The sequence below is a fragment of the Peromyscus californicus genome, unplaced genomic scaffold (assembly GCF_007827085.1).
Source record: "Peromyscus californicus insignis strain IS unplaced genomic scaffold, ASM782708v3 Scaffold_2__1_contigs__length_46816999, whole genome shotgun sequence".
Taxonomy (NCBI): domain Eukaryota; kingdom Metazoa; phylum Chordata; class Mammalia; order Rodentia; family Cricetidae; genus Peromyscus; species Peromyscus californicus.
This window is the reverse complement of record NW_026294540.1, coordinates 37,786,689-37,804,387: the sequence shown is the minus strand read 5'-3', so window position 1 is coordinate 37,804,387 and position 17,699 is coordinate 37,786,689. Positions and strand designations below refer to the sequence as shown.

General features: G+C 48.5%; 1 long non-coding RNA gene across 1 annotated transcript in view; it reads left to right on the top strand.

Annotated features, from left to right (window-relative positions):
• Positions 1 to 17,699, top strand: part of LOC128120438 (uncharacterized) — a 94,974-nt gene that overhangs the window by 11,163 nt on the left and 66,112 nt on the right. The window contains exon 2 of the long non-coding RNA XR_008221876.1: positions 8,045 to 8,197. This is a non-coding gene — a long non-coding RNA (uncharacterized LOC128120438). The remainder of the gene's footprint in view (positions 1 to 8,044; positions 8,198 to 17,699) is intronic.

Below are 17,699 nucleotides of genomic sequence, written 5' to 3'. Positions count from 1 at the left end.
CATACTAAAGTCCAGAGAAGTATAGAGCATAGGTAAATGGCATGCTACAAAGATCCTTCCAAAAGGTGTCCTATCCTAAAGAACCTGAATCTAATACTTAATATGTTCTATCTACTAAGTTGTAACTATAACTGCTAGTCTTCAATCCCATCAAAGACCTGAGAAGGAATATAATGGTACCTGAGAAATGGTACATGGATGCAAACAACTTTCGGGAATCTTGTGAGAGTAGACGGAGACAGCTGGCAGCCTGGACAGTCACCTAATGTTTCTCAGCATTGTTGGTGCATTCAAATTGGCTACAGGCCTAAAGTATCTGACAGACCATTTTCAGAAGCAGGAATTCTGAAAGACCATCTTACCCTGTCTTGGCAGAGTACAGTGGTCGCTTTCCTTGTGTCCCACTTGTCCAGAAAGGATAGCATTTCTATAAATTGCCTTGATCATGGTGTTTATCACAGCAATAGAAAGCAAACTGATACAGAAATTGGTACCAGAATCATGACTGCTGTGACAGACCTGACCTTGTCTGGGGTAAGACTGTAGATGTGTTTGGAGCTTTGGGTTGGCTGTAAACAAAGTCACCCTCCCCTCCCCTCCCCAAGTTGCTTTTGATAATGGTCTTTACCACAGCAATGGAAAACAAATTAAGATACTCTGTCTAGGAAAATACAGGACAACCAGGACTCAGAAAGGAAGTCAAGTTGGGCATGGTAGCACAGACCTGTAATCCCAGCTACTCAAGGGGTTGAGGCAGGAGGATAACAAGTTCAAGACCGGCCTGGGCAACAGAGTGAATTCCAAGGCAGCCTAATAAGACTCTATCCCACAAAAAAAAAAGTAGAAGTAGAGCTGAGGTTATAACTTAGCTGTGGAGCACTCGCCTAGATCTTCATGTCTAGTTAATCCTTCCATCCCAAGAACACTGTTTCTGCTGACAGATAAATGCTGAGATGTCTTGGTCTACTTTCTGTTGCTTCTGTGGAATATCGTGGACTGTGTAATTCATAAAGACTAAAGGTTATTAGAGCTTGGATATGAAGTGTCTTCCCCAAAAGCTTGTGTGTGGAAGCTTGTAGCTAGAGTATTCCTGCCTGGCCCACAGTCAGGGCAAATCTCTCTCACCCGCCAGTACCACAGCCTCTCAGACCCGATCAAGTAAACACAGACACTTATATTGGTTTCAAACTGTATGGCTGTGGCAGGCTTCTTGCTAACTGTTCTTACAGCTTAAATTAATCCATTTCTATTAATCTATACCTTGCCACGTGGCTTGTGGCTTACCGGTACTTTACATCTTCCTTATCCTGATGGCGGCTGGCCGTGTCTCCCCACTCAGCTTCCTGTTCTCTCAGTTTTCCTCTGTTAGTCCCGCCTATACTTCCTGCCTGGTCATGGGCCAATCAGTGATTTATTCATTGACCAATCAGCAACACATTTGACATACAGACCATCCCACAGCAAAAGAGTTTATTTTGGCTAATGGTTCTAGACAGTTGAGTCCATAGTGGCAGAATGGAGGTAGCAGGCAGGCATGGTGGCTGGGGGATGAAGCTGAGGGTTCACATCTTGAACCTCAAGCGCAGAGCAGAGAGAGCAAACTGCAAGCAGGGTGAGGTGTTAAGGTCTCGAAGCCCACTTCCAGTGACATACTTCCTCCAGCAAAGCCATACCTCCCCAGCCTCCCCAAACAGTATCATCCAACTATAGACCAAGTGTTCAATGGCTATGAGGGACATTCTCATTCAAACCATCACATGAGACAAAACTGTTCATACTAGAATTGTATCATAACAGGACACTGGTGGTCAGTCGCTCTTAACCAGCAGAGATGATCATTCAAGCATGCACAAAAACCTCAGAAAAGAGGCCGAGTTCAGTTCAGCAGTAGAGCACCTGCCTAGAATCCCCCAGTGAGGGGCTGGGGCATGGCTCAGTGGTAGAACACCTGCCTAGAATCTCCCAGTGAGGGGCTGGGGTGTGACTCAGTGGTAGAGCACCTGCCTAGAATCCCCCAGTGAGGGGCTGGGGTGTGGCTCAGTGGTAGAGCCCCTGCCTAGAATCCCCCAGTGAGGGGCTGGGGTGTGGCTCAGTGGTAGAGCACCTGCCTAGAATCTCCCAGTGAGGGGTTGGGGTGTGACTCAGTGGTGGAGCACCTACCTAGAATCTCCCAGTGAGGGGATAGGGGCGTGACTCTAGCACACTAGATCCTGGATTCCATCTCCAGCCCCACAGAAGTTTTTAAAAGGCCATAGAAAGTCAGAGTTCTCCTTTCTCTTTCAGGCTCAGATGCACACCCCAAGGGTTCCTGGAATCCCCTTGGTGGTCCTGTCAAGGCTCAGAACTGCTCCCACAAGAGGCCCATGACCCACTCATGGTTCCGGTGTTTCCAAGAACATTTGGTCCCTTTTCAGTGCATTAGGAAGCAGGAGTGTGGGAGGGAGGCAGGGTGCACTGCGCAGGCGGGTGCCTTGGCCTACTTTCCCCCAGCTTGCTCTGGCTCAGGCTGCAGCCCGGGGACCTAGGGAGCTTGTGATCTGCCTGCTGCCAGAAGCCACTCTTGTCTTCACCCCAGTTTTTCCAGCCTGTGGGTTTCAGTTGCCAGCTTGTGGCCTGGAAATGGGAAGCCAGTGACCCCCCACCCACCCGTCCTGGCGGTGGTATCATGGTTGTCATGGAGATGCTCTCTCTCTCTCTCTCTCTCTCTCTCTCTCTCTCTCTCTCTCAACCCTTTGCATCTTTGTAGGGGATGGCCTGCCAGGCGGAGTTCCAGGCTGGAGCCTGGTCTCTTCCAGGAGAGGGATCCAGCTTGGCCACAACAGTCACAGTGACCCACATGTGATGTGCCCAGTGCTCCCCTCAGGCTGAGCTCTGTATAGGTCCTCTATGGAAGGGGAAGCTGAGGCCACTTGTCCTGGATCGTCATTGCTATGGACATCTGGGCATGCTGGCCCTGAGCATGCACTAACCCAGTAGCAGTGCTTATACTGTGAACAAGACTGCATGTGCCTGAACACCCACCTGTGTCCCCACAAGTGTGTGGGGATCAGAGGACAACTTTCTCGTCTTGGTTTTCTCCGTCCACCATGTGAGCAGCCCCGGGTTGAATTCAGGTTTCCGAGCATGGTGGCGATCACCTTTACCTGCTGAGCCATTGTGCCAGCCCTTGCTTTTTGGTTTTGAAGCTGGGTCAGACTAGCCTTGACCTTGATAAGTAATCAAGGATGACTTTGAACTTCTGATACTTTTGCTCCTTCATCTCCTGAGTGTTGGGATTAGAGGCAGGCACCACCCTACTCAGTTTTACATAGAGCTAGGAATGAAAACCAGGGCTTCTTCATGCATGCTAGGCAAGTGCTAGAGAACTTAGTCACATCCCTAGGTCCCAAAGCAGCTCTATTTTTTTCTTTTTCCATTTTTCGTGTGTATGTGTATGCACGGTTTTGTGTATGTACACATATGTGTGAGCACGCGTGTGTGTGCATGTGTGTGCATGTCCCTGATGTTGGAAATCATAATCTATTATTCTTTCAATGAGGCAGGGTCTCTCAATCAAGTCTACAGCTCAATATGGTTAGTCTCGCTGGCTCTCTTGCTCTGGGAGGTTCCATCTCTGACCTCTGAGGCTAGAATGGCAGGCATGCCACCACACCTGCCTGGGTTTTACTTGAGTTCCTGGGAATCTAATGCTCTGAACCTCATGTTTGCAAGCAAGCACTTTTAGTAGCCAAGCTATCTCCTCAGCTTCCAAAGTGACTCATTTTATTTTTGTAAACTTTTATTTAGTTGTTTTTTTTTTTTTTTTTTTACATTTTGTATGTGTGCACATGTGTGAATGTGCACCCAGGTTCCCGGGGAGCCCGGCAGAAGGCATTAGAGCCCCCAAAGCTGAAGTTACAGGATGGTTGTGAGCCACTCAAGTTCTAGGTGCGGGGAGCCAAACTTGGTGTCATGTAGTCGTTTCTTTCCGGGTTAAAACCTTCCATTTTGGATGGGAAGCTCCTTTAAGATGCAGGATGTTAAAGGTGAGGCAAAACATTCCATTTCACAGGGAAGCTTGGTAAGCTCAAGAAATAAACTACTCGATAGCTTCCGGAAGTTCCTGAAACTTACTAGATTCACTAGGACCCTCTCTCCTCAAGTATTTTTCAGTAATAAGAACTGCTGAATGACCCCCCTCAGACAAGCTGCCTAGAAGAGGCTCAGCCTACCTGTCTGTCTGAAGGAGACACATGCCAACCTCTTGAGCTGCCTGTGGGTTGAGCAGTGAGCTTCAGATTTCCCCGTTTTGTGAGCTGTCACCCATGTTGCGGTGGGCTTTGGCGATGCAACTGTCTTTGAGTCATTTCTGCTCCTGCAAGCAACCCCTCACCCATATTTCTATAGCTAACTGGCTCACCAACTTGGCTTTAGTGGTACCCTTACTTTGGTCTGACATTGGTTCCTAGCTGGGCGAGAAGAAGTTTATTCATATCTCCCCAGGAATATTGTCACTTAACGCTCGGATCCTCTGCAAGAGCATCAAGTGCTCTTAACTGCTGAGCCATCTCACCAGCCCCCACAAAGCAAGGCTTTATTGGGACAATTTGTCACATGAGACAGGGACATCTAGTAGATGTCAGAATGGTTGTGTGGTCATTGTCAGGGCATTCTGTCTTCCTCCAAACCCTCAGGCATCAGAAAAGGAGGCAAAATATCCCAAAAGTGGGAGACGGTTTCTTGTTTATAGGTCTGTCGGCCCCGGACCTGGGTAGGCAAAACAGCGGACTCAGCCCCACCCATCGCTAGAGCCCATTTGCACTTGCCCAGCCTCATCCCTACCCTGGTGGGTCCTGGCCCTCCTCAACACACCTGTCTTCATCCACCTTCAGTCACAGCTTGCAAGATTCAACCTCCCTGCTAGAGCAAAGGAGTCTGATTTCTCAGCCCTGTGCTCAATGGCTCAACTTCCAGGGCCCATGAAGGAGAGGATTGTGGGTAAACACAGAGGGCAGAGGACAGCACTTCATATAGTGCCTGGCTAGTTTGCATCTTAGAAGCAGTCCAGGTGTTTATTAGCTGTGTGACTTTGCGGAAGTCACTTGACTGCCTCCTCCAAGCACTGTAGAGAGCGTACCTACGTCCTTGAATGGCAGTATGCTGATGAGATGGGATAATAAGGAAGCGGATGTGATCAGAGCTCAAATATTTATTTATAAGTGTGACTCATGGGTTGGTGAGATGGCTTAGCGGGTAAAGGTGCCTGCTGTCAAGCCTGATTCCATACCTGGAGAGCACCAACCTCTGTGAGTTGAACTCTGACCTATACACCACGGCGTGTGTGCACCCATACGCATACATGAACACACACAGGCACATGCACACAAATAAATGCAGTTTTGAAAAGTGCCACTAGTAATTCCACATTGATGGGCCTCTGATAATGTGCCTGGGAATGAGCTTGAACTTGAAACTTGACTCAGGTAGATACCCATCACTGAAGACCTTGCTTCAGAGGCTCAATGGGTAAAATGGCTGCTGTGATGTAAGCATGAGACCTGACTTTGATTCCTAGAACCCACATAGAAAATCTGTGTTGGTATATGCTTGCAATCCCAGCCCTGGAGAGATGCCTGGGGCTGAATGGCCAGCCATGATGTCAGGTCCCTAGGAGCTGGAGTTACTGGAAGTTATGAGTAATCCAATGTGGATGCTGGGAACCAAACTCAGATAACTTGGGTCTTCTGCCTGAGCAGTAGCTGCTCTTAACCATGGAGACACCTCTCCAGACCTTTCCTATTGTTTCTTTTTGAGGCAGGGTCTCACGCAGCTGTGGGTAGTCTCAAACCCACTGTGTAGTGGAGGATGGCCTTGAAATCCTGATCCTCTTGCTTCCTCACCCAAGTGCTGGGGTTACAAAAATCAACCACCACACCAGGCTCCCTGCTTAAAAAAAAATCATAAAAAACAATATATATATATATATATATATATATATATATATATATATATATATATATATATAAAAGATTCACCTACGGGGGTAGAGGACACTTGGCATTTGGGGATGCCCACCTGTGTTTCTTGGGAAGGCCTCTGTACTGCCTGGCCGCACATTGCTGGACCATCTGTGTATACGTCTGTCTCCTTGGCCTGCAGGCAGGGACTGTATCCCATTCATCTTTCTCGTACACATAGTAAGCAGTAAGCATTAGTAAGGGATATAGGCAGGGGCTGAGTTGATGCCCTCCTACAGCAAATAGCACTGCCCTGGGGGAATTCCCAGGCCCTTGGCAGCCTCATTATCATGCCCAGAAAACCCATCTTGTTACCAGCATGGTCACCAGGCATCTGGCTCCCATACCTCACCAGCCTTGGTCTTTCCCGGGCTGTGAAACCAGAAGTCGGTTTTCCCCTCCTCCTTAACTTCTGCTGACAGCCCAAGAATCCCGTGATTTATACGATTAATATGAAAAGCAACAGCGTTCTTCTGTTAATATATTATTCATTTCACTGCTGATCTATTCTCTCCACACCCAACTCCGTGAGTCCATCCCCCCCCCCTCCCTGCTGTTTTAATAGAGCTGCATTTTAAATGGTGGGAACAGTACATTAAACATGTATAAGATGTAATCTCATTTAGAATGCTCTCTTCCAGCAGATCCGCCTCATAAGCATAAACACAACAATGTCGTCTCCTCTTCTAGCGGGGGCCACCCAGGTTGAGGTGTGGGGGGGTGCAGCTCGGAATAGTCTGGCTCTAATTAAGGAATCTGCTAACTTCTGGTGTGAGTGCCTTCTCTTCTTGGCCAAGGAGAATCAGCTTGGTCCCAGATGTTGGGGACTGTGGAAGCTCTGTCCACTCTTCATGTGGCCCCACCCCCTGCCAGCCACACTCATACCCGAGTGTCAATCTTGGGGAAGAGGAAGGAGGAGCTGCTCTCCGAGAGTGGCACTCTTCTTTTTGGTTTAATTAAGAGGCACTTTGGAACAGGGACTGGAGATACAGGCCTGCCATCCCAGCTGTATGAGAGGCTGAACACCAGGACGCAAGTACAAGGACTGCCTGGGCTAGAGAGTGAGTCTGAGGCCAGACTGGTCAACTTAGCGAGAACTTACTTCAAAATAAAAGTGTAAAGAGGGCTGGGGATGCAACTCAGAGGTAGAGCATCTGCCTAGAATCTCCTGGGACCATTGCTCAGTGGTAGAGCTCCTGCCTAGAATTCCCCAGTGAAAGGCTGGGGTGTGGCTCAGTGGTAGAGCACCTGCCTAGAATCCCCCAGTGAGGGGCTGGGGCGTGGCTCAGTGGTAGAGCACCTGCCTAGAATCCCCCAGTGAGGGGCTGGGGTGTGGCTCAGTGGTAGAGCACCTGCCTAGAATTTCCCAGTGAGGGGCTGGGGTGTGGCTCAGTGGTAGAGCACCTGTCTATCATGCTAGGGTCAATTCCTAGTAGTGCAGAGCACTTTGAATAGTTCCAGTACTTTTTAAAAAAAATGTTTGTTTACTTGAAACAAAATCTTTCCTGAAGTTCCCAGGTTGAACTTTAATCCTCTGTCCCAGCCTCTTGGGTGCTGGAATTGTAGGTGTGTGCCACCGGTCCTGGCTGGGTAGGATAGGTCACAAATCCAACCTGGCCTGGCAAGGATGTCTTTTTTTTTTTTCCAAAGATTTATTTATTTATGTATACACTGTTCTGCCTGCATGTCTGCCTACAGGCCAGAAGAGGGCACCAGATCTCATTACAGATGGTTGTGAGCCACCATGTGGTTGCTGGGAATTGAACTCAGGACCTTTGGGAGAGCAGCCAGTGCTCTTAACCTCTGAGCCATCTCTCCAGCCCGTGATGGCTCATCTTAATTGCCAACTTGACTACATCTGGAATCAACCAAAACCCCAGCTGCTGGGCATTCCAGTCATGGATTTTCTTGATTGGATCATTAGAGGTAGGCAGACACATCCTAAATCTGGGTCACACCTTCTGGCGGCAGCCCACACAAAGGACATGGGAGAAGGAAGCAGGCAAGTTTACCCATCCTGCTGCTGAAACATTCCTTCTTGCCGTTAGAACTGGCTTCTTCGGGATTCCAGTGTAGACCGAGGACCAGCAGCTCTGAAGACTTCCCTGGGACTCCAGCGCCACACTGAGACAGCTGAGACATCCAGTCTCATGGACCGAACAACTCCAGATCCTGGGTCTTCCCATCAGGAGGCAGCCATTGTAAGATAACTCACATTACAACCTATAAATCACTTTAATAAATTTATCTATCTGTCTATCTGTCTATCTATCTGTCTATCTATCTATCTATCTATCTATCTATCTATCTATCTATCTATCTATCTGTCTGTCTGTCTGTCTGTCTGTCTGTCTGTCTGTCTGTCTGTCGGTCGGTCTGTCTGTCTATCCATCCATCCATCCATCCATCCATCCATCCATCCATCCATCCATCTATCTAGTCTACCATCTCTGTCCCTTTACAGAACCCTGGCTAATATGATGAGGAAGAGAAGGAAAAACGGGAGGAGGATGGGGGACAAGAGAGAAGGATGAAGAGGAGAACAGAGAAGGGGAAGAAAGAAAAGGAGGAGGAAGAAAAACAGGAGGAGAAAGAGGGAAGAAGAGGAGGAAAGAGGAAGGAAGAGGCTCCATTTCCATGAATTGTCATGAATGCTGGTGGGCTTTTGGTGACGCAGCTACCTTTGCGTCAACCGTGCTCATGTGAGCCCCCGAATAAACTCACTGGTTCAGCGGGCTAGACTTGGGTGCAGTCGTCTTGGTCTACTCTGGGTACACTATTGAGTTTGTTGATGTCTCTCAGGAAAAGTTAATGCAATAGTAGTGCAGGCTGGCCCTGAATTCACAATCCTCCTGCCTCACAGAACACTGGAATTGCAGATGTGTTTGATCCTGTGTATTTAATATATTTGGGCAATTAAAAATGTAAAAGTTAGAAAGTTCCTTGGGAGAATGATGATGGGAAAAGATTGAGGCATACTAACGGACAGGACCAGGTCATCTTCCTGCCCCTAGGAGGCAAGGAAGTCTTTGTGATCACAGATAAGCACTCAGGGAATCTGGAATGTTCCTTTAAAGGAAGGAATGTGTAATCTGTTATCTATTCAGAGGGTTGGGAGGAGACATGGTTAATAGCCTGGTAAGCTCTGAGCTATCTGTGTGGCTGAGACCATGCAGCTCCTCACCTAGATCCTTATTGTGACCTTGTTTTTCTCAGTCAATCTATTCTTTATGGAAGGTGTCTCATGTACTCATCTATAAAACCAATCTTTTTTTTTTTTTTTTTTTTTTTTTTTTTTTTTTTTTTTTTTTGGTTTTTCGAGACAGGGTTTCTCTGTGTAGCTTTGCGCCTTTTCCTGGAACTCACTTGGTAGCCCAGGCTGGCCTCGAACTCACAGAGATCCACCTGGCTCTGCCTCCCGAGTGCTGGGATTAAAGGCGTGCGCCACCACCGCCCGGCTATAAAACCAATCTTTATGGAAGGTGTCATGTGTACTTTGCAAAGAGTTTGGATGTAGTCATGTACGATCTTTATTTAGCTTACTTGGTGTTTTGTTGTATACATGGGATTGAGTTAATTACCACCAAATTTTCACCAAACTGTGCTGTGCCCAAATATGCCCAAAATAAACTACTCGGGGTCAGATACCCAAAGTTTGAACCATGTTGAACTGAACTATCTTCTTGCCTCAAATGGATCACTACTCTGCTGGCCATGGTGGTGACAGAGACCCCCGACTTTGCTCATATTTTTATTATTGTGGTGTGTGTGTGTGTGTGTTTTGAGTGTAGTACCTTCAGAGGCCAAAAGAGAACATCAGATCCCCTGGAACAGGTTTGGAGACAATTGTGAGTTGCCCGACATGGGTGCCAGGAACCGAACCCAGTTCCTCTACAGAATCACTATGTACCTTCTCATCACACAGCAATCTCTCCAGGGCCCCCTAGTTCCTTTCCTGTGTGTCCTGTCCATCATGCCAGGAGTTGTTTTGTTCCATCATGCCCTTGCCACCGTGAGGGACGGAACCCTTTGAAACCATGAGCCAACGTAAATCCTTCCTCCTCTTTAGTTGTTCTGAGACACACTGGTCACAGCTCCACAAAAGTGGTTAAAACCATTACAGTGTACTTCATAGAGAAGAAGGGCCAGTCTCTCAGAAAAGTAATTCTCTCAAAGCAGTGGCTTGGGACTCTCTCCACAATGGCATTTTATGAACGAGTAATAAATCTTCTAGTGTGGAGACAGAGGAGCAAGCAGTTCAGGCTCCAGAGGTGGCGAGACTACGGAAGGTAATTAAGTCTTTTGGCTCTCTCCGCGCCCATGTCTGGCTGATCGGTGCTACCATTAAAGGACAATGTATAGCCCTCTGTTTAGAAAGGAATTTGGGGAGTTTCCAAGGACCCTTTGTCCATGTGATCTCTGCCCTTCAACCAGACACACAAGAAAGAAAATCCCCTTGCATTTTAAATTCTTTTTTTTTTTTTGGTTTTTCGAGACAGGGTTTCTCTGGGTAGCTTTGCACCTTTCCTGGATCTCGCTCTGTAGCCCAGGCTGGCCTCGAACTCACAGAGATCCGCCTGCCTCTGCCTCCCGAGTGCTGGGATTAAAGGTGTGCGCCACCACCGCATTTTAACTTCCTTAGATTAGTGAGACATATTTGCGTTTCCTTCAGTATCAGCTTCCCATGGGTGACTTGGCCACGTGGCCCATGCTTGGTGGTAAAGTGTGTAACCACACTATTCTGCAGTAACTGAGTACCTGGAGCTACGTGGCTGTGTTCGTCAGCTCTCTGCGGCTGTAACAAAATACCCAAGAGAACCGGCATATGAAGAGAAAATGTTTATTTTAGCCACAGTTGTAGAGAATTCCATGTTGATGTAGAGATGTCCAACAATTAATCCTATTGTCTTTGAACCTATGGTGAAGCATCATATCATGGTGGGAGTGCATGGTGGAGCAAGCTGTTCACTTCACAGGGGACAGACAGAAAAGAAAAAAGCGTCTCATTAGTCTTCCTGTCTTCCTTCCTTCCTTCCTTCCTTCCTTCCTTCCTTCCTTCCTTCCTTCCTTCTTTCCTTCCTTCCTTCCTTCCTTCCTTCCTTCCTTCCTTCCTTCCTTCTTTCCTTCCTTCATATTTAGACATAGTCATGCTATATAGCCCAGGATAGACTGAAACTCACCATGTAGCCCAAGCTGGCCTCAAACTTGAGATCCTCTTACTCCAGTCTCCTGAGCACGTGAATTCCATGCATACAACGTGCTGGGCTTCAAAATCTTCAATGATCTGAGACCTCCCACCAATCACCCTTCCTCCTAAAAATTCCCACTATGTCCTGATAGCACTAAGTCGAAGACTAGGGCTGTAACACACCAGCCTTTGGGGGAAAGTAAGATACTGTCGCTATAGCAGCAGCCTTTGACAACAGCATGCCCTCTGGAAAGCTGTTTGCTTTTTGTATGGAGTGGGGCCATTGAGAGTAAGACACTTATCAACTAAGATACCTGGTGCTCAGACCGTGGCCTCAGTAAGCCATCTGAGTGACATGTCCCTCCCCCGTGAACCTGCTGTGCATGGCTGCACCCGGTGGTAGTGAGAAGCAGGCACGAGGGAAACAGATGGGTCTGCCCAGGATGGAACCCCTTTCTTTCTTTTTAAAATGTTCTTTCTCTCACTCCCCGCTCCTCTCTGTCTGTCTGTCTGTGGGGGTGGGGTGGGGTGGGGAGGGCAGCGGCTCTGCAGGATGGCCTCTCATGATGCAGCCCGTGATCCAGAGATGGTTTAATTTCCTTGCCGTTGTTAAAAGAGGACTAGAGAGGTGGCTCATAGGTTAAGAGCAGAGGACCCAGATTCAACTCCCAGCATTGATTGACAGGACCCCTCACAACCATCTGTAACTTCTAGGGGATCTGATGCCCTCTTCTGGCTTCTGAGGATACTGCATACGCATGGTACATGAAAACACCCATACACATGAAAATAAAGGGAAATTTTCTTTTTCTTTTTCCCTTTCTCTTTCTTTCTTTCTTTCTTTCTTTCTTTCTTTCTTTCTTTCTTTCTTTCTTTCTTTCTTTCTTTCTTTCTTTCTTCCTTCCTTCCTTCCTTCCTTCCTTCCTTCCTTCCTTCCTTCCTTCTTTCTTTCTCTTTTTCTTTTTGAGACATGGTTTCTCTGTGTAGCCATGGCTGTCCTGGAACTCGTTCTGTAGACCAGGGTGGCCTCGAAGAGATCTGCCTGCCTCTGTCTCTCAAGTTCTGGGATCAAAGGTGTGTACCACCTGGCTCGAAATTTTCTTTTTTAATTAAAAAAAGAAAAAAAAAAACCTTCTAACCCAAACAAACTACATGCTGGGAAAATGGCTCAGTCAGTAACGTGCTTGTTTGTAAACCTGAGGACTAGAGTTCAAACACCCAGAACCCACATGAAGCTGGGTGTGGTAGCACACGGCTGTAATCCCTCTGCTGTGACGTGGGAGGTGGAGACAGGGGAGTCCCTGGAAGCTCACGGACAGGCTAGTCTGGCATTCTTAGTGGTAAACAACAAGGAGATCCTGGTGGAGGGCCGGACATGGTGACGCAGGCCTTTAATCCCAGCATTTGAGAAGCAACGGCAGGCAGGTCTCTGTGAGTTCAAGGCCAGTCGAGTATATTTACATAGTGAGCTCCAGGACACCCAGGGCTACACAGTGAGACTCTGTCTCAAAAAGAATGGTAGAATATTCCACCTATAAGGAGGACTTAGAACACAGAGCAGAATGGTGGGAGCCAGGGGCTGGGGAGGGCAAAGAGGAGTTAGGAGCGGCAGAGTTTCAGTTTGGGAGGGTGGAAGGTTCAGGAGATAGATGATGGGGACGGGTTCACAAAAGTGTGAAAGTGCTTAATGTGATTAAGCAATGCACTCGGAAATGGAGTCAATATCAACAGTTGGTGCTGGGGCTGTAGCTGGGAAATAGAGCACCTGCCTAGAATCCCCCAGTGAGGGGCTGGGGTGTGGCTCAGTGGTAGAGCACCTGCCTAGAATCCCCCAGTGAGGGGCTGTGGTGTGGCTCAGTGGTAGAGCACCTGCCTAGAATCCCCCAGTGAGGGGCTGGGGTGTGGCTCAGTGGTAGAGTCCCTGCCTAGAATCCCCCAGTGAGGGGCTGGGGTGTGACTCAGTGGTAGAGTACCTGCCTAGAATCCCCCAGTGAGGGGCTGGGGTGTGGTCAGTGGTAGAACACCTGCCTAGAATCCCCCAGTGAGGGGCTGCGGTGTGACTCAGTGGGAGCCCCTGCCTAGAATCCCCCAGTGAGGGGCTGGGGTGTGGCTCAGTGGTAGAGCACCTGCCTAGAATCCCCCAGTGAGGGGCTGGGGTGTGGCTCAGTGGTAGAGCCCCTGCCTAGAATCCCCCAGTGAGGGGCTGGGGTGTGGCTCCGTGGTAGAGCCCCTGCCTAGAATCCCCCAGTGAGGGGCTGGGGTGTGGCTCAGTGTTAGAGCCCCTGCCTAGAATCCCCCAGTGAGGGGCTGGGGTGTGGCTCAGTGGTAGAGCACCTGCCTAGAATCCCCCAGTGAGGGGCTGGGGTGTGGCTCAGTGGTAAAGCACCTGCCTAGAATCCCCCAGTGAGGGGCTGGGCTGTGGTTTAGCGGTGTAGTACTTACCCAGTATGCACAAGGCCCTCAGCTCTATCTCCAGGAACCTCCTTCCTTCCAAACAGTAGCTTTTGTTAAGTTTATTGCACCACAATACAGACAAATCTAACTAAAAAGCAGTTTAGGAGTGATGGGATAGGATGCTAAATGGCTGCCTCATTATGCACCTGGACCTACCCAGATCCAGCTAGCTCCAGAAACTGGTACTGTGGTAACTTCCCTCGATATGACAGAGGACCCACTTTGTCTCACTGAATCACCAGGCAAAACAGCCCCAGGCACCTGTCATCTGAGATTAAATTCTCAGTCAAAAGTCCTAGTGAGACATGGGGCTGAGGTCACATAAGCAAGCCAAGGGACTCAGTGTTTTTGTGTCCTACTATGTTAGGGAACATGAGACCTGAAGATCTGAGTCTGCATGTCTGGAGATCGTGATCATATCAGGGGACACCAGGTCTGGGCAGAGGGCTCTGGAGACTGTGATCACAGCAGGGGACACCAGGTCTGGGCAGAGGGCTCTGGAGACAGTGATCATAGCAGGGGCACCAGGTATGGGTAGAGGGCTCTGGGATCAGATGTGGCCAGAGGAACAGACAGGCATTGGGTCTTTAGGTCCATGGAACAGTGTGTGTATGCGTGTGTGCGTGTGTGCGTGTGTGCATGTGTGTGTGTGTGTGTGTGTGTGTGTGTGTGTGTGTGTGTGTAATGTCGAGGCATGTGTGTGGAGGTCAGAGGACATTTTGGGAGTAGTTTTCATTACGATGTGAGTTCCAGGAATCAAACTCGGATCATCAGGTAACCCGCTGAGCCATCTCCATGGCCATGTTTGTTTGTTTTGAGACAGTGTCTCTCAGTGGCCTAGAACTCACCAGGTAGACTATGCTGTCTGGCCAGGGAGCCCCGGGGACCCGCCTATCTCCACAGGAACACGCCATTACAATCAACTCTTTTTCCATGAGTGCTGGGGTTGAACTTAGGTCTTTGTGTTTGCAAAGCACATGTGCCGCTGATTCATCTGTCTTCCTAGAATCAGGTGGGAAGTGGAGGAGGAGTGGACAATTGTCATCCTCTGAAGCTTTTTCGTCACTGTGGCCACACTAGACTAGAAGTATTCCAGGCACAGACATTTTGAATCCTTCAAGACCAATTTGGTACCATGCCCATTTTAGGAAGGCCCAGAGTGGTTGGCATTGGCTCAGGGTCACACAGCAGGTGGAAGGCAGGCCTAGAGGGTCACAGCAGGAGCGAGGAAGCCCCTGGTTATCTAGGCTTGAGGGATAGCCCCTGGAGGCATAGCACTCCAGGCTGAATGGTGGGTGAGTGGAGAGAGGAGTAAGAGAACCCCCTCCCCACTTAGCATCTCTGTTCCCCTCAGGTTGCAGGTGCAGCCGGATGGGGTCTGATTGTTATCTGCTCTGGCAACAAGCCAAAGCTGTGACTACAGGTGCCATCACCATGGAAACTCCAAGTCAGGGCTGCACTTAGCAGAGCCAAGTGTGCCAGAGGCTCTGAGGGCCTCCCGTCTGCCAATGGGAAGGGCAGCTCCTGGCACGGCAGTATCTCCTTGGGACTCATTAGTGGAGTGGAATGGCGGGAACAGCGGAGGGGTGGGGCGGATGATAGATGGGGAGGAGGGAAATAAATAACAACATGGCTTTGGGAATGGCTTTTGGGAAGCCAAGCTCAGATCACAAGGGCTGAGAGGTCTTTCCTGCCAACTAACTTAATGTACTGTGTACTCAAGCTAAGAGGCCGAATTGCCCAGGAGAACACAGCACAGGCCAGCCCTGAGACATAGCTTTCTCTCTGTGTGAGGGGTACATGCGTGTGCATGTTTATGTGTGTGTGTGTGTGTGTGTGTGTGTGTGTGTGTGTGTGTGTGTGTGTGTGTAGGCGGGGTGTTCCTCAAGTGCTATCCATCTTAATTTTTTTGATGGGAAGAGTCTCTCACTGGCCTAGAACTCGCCCAGGAGGCTAGGCTGGCTGGCCAGTGTAGCCCAGGGATCCACTTGTCTCCACCTCCCCAGTGCAGGGATTACAAGAGCACACACAGTAGGTAGAAGGGCTTCGGGAAAGAGTAAAGTCCAAAGCGTTAGGGAAACGATGCTCCAAAAGGAGATAAAAGAGAGAAAAGGCAAAGGTACGCTTTTCTGAGTGATTAGAGAAGCAGGCAGACTTGTGAAGCTGCATGGTTGTGTTCTGTAAGGGACTCTGCTGGATGGTGGGAATTCCGCAAAGGAAAAGTACATTATGTCTCATTGGAAGGCTAATTGTTCCTTCTATCTCTACAGTTGAGCCTAAGATGAACCTGCCTTCCTTGGCCAGGCGATTGACTGGACCATCTGGATTAACTTTAAAAAAAATTACCTTTATTTTATTTTATATGTGTATATGTCTTGCCTTCATGTAGTCTGTGCACCATGTGCATACCTAGTGCCCAATGAGGCCAGAAGAGGTCACCAGATTCCCTGGAGCTAGAGCTACAGAAGGTTGTGCAGTCCCATGTGGGTGCTGGGAACCAAACCTGATTCCTCTGCAAGAGCAGCAAGTGCTCTTAACTGTTGAGCATCTCTCAGCCCCGCATCTAAGTCTTAGGGAGGAAAACAGTGGCATGTCTCCACCCAGAAGCAGAGTCCATTCTTTTGGCTAAGAGGCGTCAGCTTTCTCTTGGTGGGTTCTCAATGTTACCGTGACACTGTAAGGTCCCCAGAGTAATGAGATTCACAGAGACAGAAAGAATCGTGGGTTCCAGGGCTTGTGGAGGGGGACAGCGCGTTAGTGTTTTAACAAGTCCATTCTTACTTTAGCAAATCTGGAAAAAAAAATCCAAAAAGGTTTAGGGAATCTGCTCCTCAATAAAGTGAATATATACAATGCTATGGAGCCATATGCATTAAAAAGTTGAGATGTGGGCAGGAGACGCAGCCAGCTGATAAGAGTGCTCCCCTAGCATGCACTGAGAGCAACCCCCAGTCCTTCACAAAACCCGGCATCAGGATGAACACTGTAATCCCAGCACTTAAAAACCGGAGATTCCGAAGTTCATGGTTACCCTTGGCTACACAGTGAACTTGAGGCTAGCCTGGAATACATAAGACCTAGTTTCAAACAATAGCAAAAAACTGGTTAAAACTGTAAAAAAAAATTTTACCATCATTTTTGAAAAACCTATGAGAGAGTTATACATTTATTCTTTAACATTCAAGTTCCAGAGTATTATTCAGATCAAACTAAAACTTGCCAGGCCGTGAGAAACTTGATCTGAGTCAGGCATATGTATATGTATGTTCATTAAAAAGTTAAACAGAAGCCTAGTGTTGGTGGCACAGGTCTGTAATCCCAGCACTCGGGAGGCAGAGGCAGGTGGATCTCTGTGAGTTTGAGGCCAGTTTGGTCTACAGAGTCAAATTTAAAGCAAGCTTTATTAAATATTAAATACGGGCCAGGTAGATGGACTCTGGCCAAGTCTAGTCCCCAGAATTCCCAGCTGAGTGGTCCCAGACACGTTTTGCTGTGGCTTATAAGGACAAACCCATACTGCCACTGTATTTTTACATGAGGCGTTGTTATTTTCCAGAAACTCCCAGCATTCCAGGACATTTCCTGGTCCTTGGGCAGGTGGAGCTTACAACTACAACTCCCAGCATTCTAGGAGGTTACCTGGTCCTCGGGTGGGTGGGGCTTACAGGTTCACTTCGAGTCTTACAGGTACAAATAAATGTCTCTTTGGTGTAGATCAGAATCTGAAAGTGATTTCCTCTTAGGATGGATTCAAGTCAGAAAGAGAAAGACTTGGGGTGCAGAAACTGCCTCTCTGAGTCTGGGGAGACGGCTCAGTTAATAAAATGCCCGCCATGCAAGCTTGAGGACTTGAGTTCAGCTCCCAGCACCCGTGTAAGAAAAGCTAGTGTGGATTGGGCAGGCAAGACGACCCAGAAGGAAAAGCTCACTGCTACTGCTGAATGCTGTCCTTCGACCTCCATACCTGTGCGCTGCCCGCGACCCCCCCCCCGCCCCCGCGCGCCCCAATATATCTAAAAAGAAAAGCAGGTTAAGTGTGGAAGTGTGTGCCGATGTGTGCT